The sequence below is a fragment of the Mytilus trossulus genome, chromosome 10 (assembly GCF_036588685.1).
Source record: "Mytilus trossulus isolate FHL-02 chromosome 10, PNRI_Mtr1.1.1.hap1, whole genome shotgun sequence".
Lineage (NCBI taxonomy): Eukaryota > Metazoa > Mollusca > Bivalvia > Mytilida > Mytilidae > Mytilus > Mytilus trossulus.
This window is the reverse complement of record NC_086382.1, coordinates 18,149,892-18,152,416: the sequence shown is the minus strand read 5'-3', so window position 1 is coordinate 18,152,416 and position 2,525 is coordinate 18,149,892. Positions and strand designations below refer to the sequence as shown.

The 2,525-nt window shown below is 29.2% G+C and overlaps 1 long non-coding RNA gene across 1 annotated transcript; it reads right to left on the bottom strand.

Annotated features, from left to right (window-relative positions):
• Window positions 1–425: 425 nt before the first annotated feature.
• LOC134686977 (uncharacterized) lies at window positions 426–2,305 on the bottom strand. The gene is made up of 3 exons (XR_010101713.1): window positions 2,236–2,305; window positions 1,667–1,726; window positions 426–1,145 (listed from the first exon to the last, which is right to left on the bottom strand). It is a non-coding gene; the product is annotated as an uncharacterized LOC134686977 (long non-coding RNA).
• Between the last annotated feature and the right edge of the window lie 220 nt (window positions 2,306–2,525).

Sequence of the window (2,525 nt, the reverse complement as noted above, 5' to 3'; positions counted from 1 at the left end):
ATTAATTAAGTGCCCTATATTGTTACTTAAAAAGAAAGGTATTATTTTAAGGGAACTTGCTTCTCTGTTTCAAAAGACTAGTTTATATTGATAGGGGATTAATAAAGGAATCCAAAAAGCAAAAAAAAAATACATAGGTCACCATGCTCGGTTTGATATAATAGCCATTGAAATTTTGGCGGGAAAATGTTCTTTAATGACTTTTCATAGCTGTATCATTGACAAGTTTAAGTCCTCAAAAATGAATTAAAAATTATATAAGACTTTAACAGACAGCTTATCATTATACATGTAAAAAAATTATAAAAAGAAAAATGGGGGTCACCGGGCAAAATTTACTATGGCATTCAAATGGATAAAACCAGAGGATTCAGAAAATCTTAGGCAGCAACCATTTGATTTTCTTGGGGGGGGGGGGGGGGGGGGGCTATGTTTTTTTTCTTTCTGGACAAATTTTTTTTTTTGCCTGCGGCGAAAAACATTCTTTTTTTTCCATGACAAGTCGAAAACAATTTTTTTATTTTAAGTTTAGCATTACATATAGTGGCAGCTTAGGGTGAAACAAACAATCTATTTTTTTTAGAATCAAAAACAAATTATTTTTTTCTCTCCAAAAACTGGAAACAAACTTTTTTTTCCAAAAAAACCCATAGCCCCCCCAAAACAAAATCAAATGGTTGCTTTCTTACCAAAGTTCCAAAACATGACAAGTGAGTTTCCTTAATATAGGCATACTGTTGACTTGTCAACCTGTTGATCTGTCTACCAGTCAATCATAAAAGACTATTTTATTCTTTCAAATTGTCAACCATTACAATTATAATTTTCCATTTCATCAAATAATAATTATAAAATGATAAGTATTAATCAACTATTTTTATAACTATAATACAAGTTTTTATTTGCATAGGAATACATATATCAAAATCTGGAACTAAATATCTGTATACTTCATTTGAGCCAAACGAATAACAGCATTAAAAACAAAAAATTGTTAACTTACAGTAAATGGAAAAAGTAACAGCATAAAAAAATGAATCATTTGGCTTTCAGAATTATCATTTAAAGATTTTATTATACAAAAAGCAATATATATCCAGTCTGCATGATTGTTATTGTCCATTGGATTGACCACACAAGGGCACCTGTAAAAGAAATAAAATCATATTTCATTTCTTGACAATCCATAGTAATTTCAAGTAATGTTAAAGTATATGAATTAGGTAATGTTTAAATATTTGAGTGGTAATTTTTCTTTTAAAAATGGTATGAGAGAAAGAAGTTAAAAAGAACTATAAACCTTCTTAACATTAAAAGATCTCATTTGCATCTATAAAGGCTGCAGTAGAAAATATAAAAATGAAATATAATTGCAAATAATAAAGATTTATAGAAATTTAAACTGTCCATAAGATTACATCAATTAACAAAATTTGTATGAGGGTAGTAATGCCCTTTACCATCAGGCGTCAAGCAGTCATTATTGGCTACTGCTAGCATCAAACAATGATCGTTATCATTATTTTTTTTGAAAAAAACTAACTTGATTCGTCAAAATTTGTTTAATTTTTTCATCATCTAAAACTTTACATTTTATTGCATGCTCCGAAGTTTCAGTATCCCCATTACCACCCTCTTGTATGTGGAGAAATATATATATTTTCACCTCAAAAAGATCCAAATTCTACTCCGGATAGTATGCAAAAGGACAATCTGTGATGCTAACCTGTAATACAAAGTTGAATCAGTTATCTAAACTCTTCCAAAAAATCTACAGATTAAATGATTTTCATTGTGATTGAGGAAAACTTTGATTTCTGTGGATATTGATAGAAAGTTGGTTGATAAAAAATTATACTTTGAACATTTAAGTTTGTGGTTCATAATTACTAAAGAAATTCATTGGATATTTAGTTTGAATCTTGATAAATAGAAAAAAAGTCAAAAACAATTTCTGTTCCAAAGCTTGACAGTATCTTTACTATCTTGGACAATTATGAACCCCTTTCCTCTGGAGCTGAATATCTCCATGTAATTCAATCTTCATGATATCTGAACTGTTATTAAAATTGACATCAAACACTTTTAGATTAAAATAAAAGACGTGTCCCACTTGTTGCACTTATTTTATATTTCCATAGGGCATTACTCTTCTAAAAAAAGTTGATTGTCCACCATTATAGAAATTGTCTGAGATATGTGTTACGTGGAGGATAAAAATTTGGGTATATCTACCAATACGTTAGCAGTATAAGATCGCCAGTTCTTAATTCCAACACCATGAAATCAGTCCTCACATCAGCCTATAAACAAATAATAAAAGCAATATACTTGTGTGAAATATTCCTTTTACAGGTCAATTTAAGCACTATAGATATCTTTCACAAAACAGTCTACTAATAACACATACTTGTTAAAGAAATCTATTGTGCTTGTATTGATAAAAAAAGTCAACTGATATTTTGTGGATATGCTATATACTGTCCTCATTAACTTCAAAGATCCATAAAATTCTGTTGTGCAGT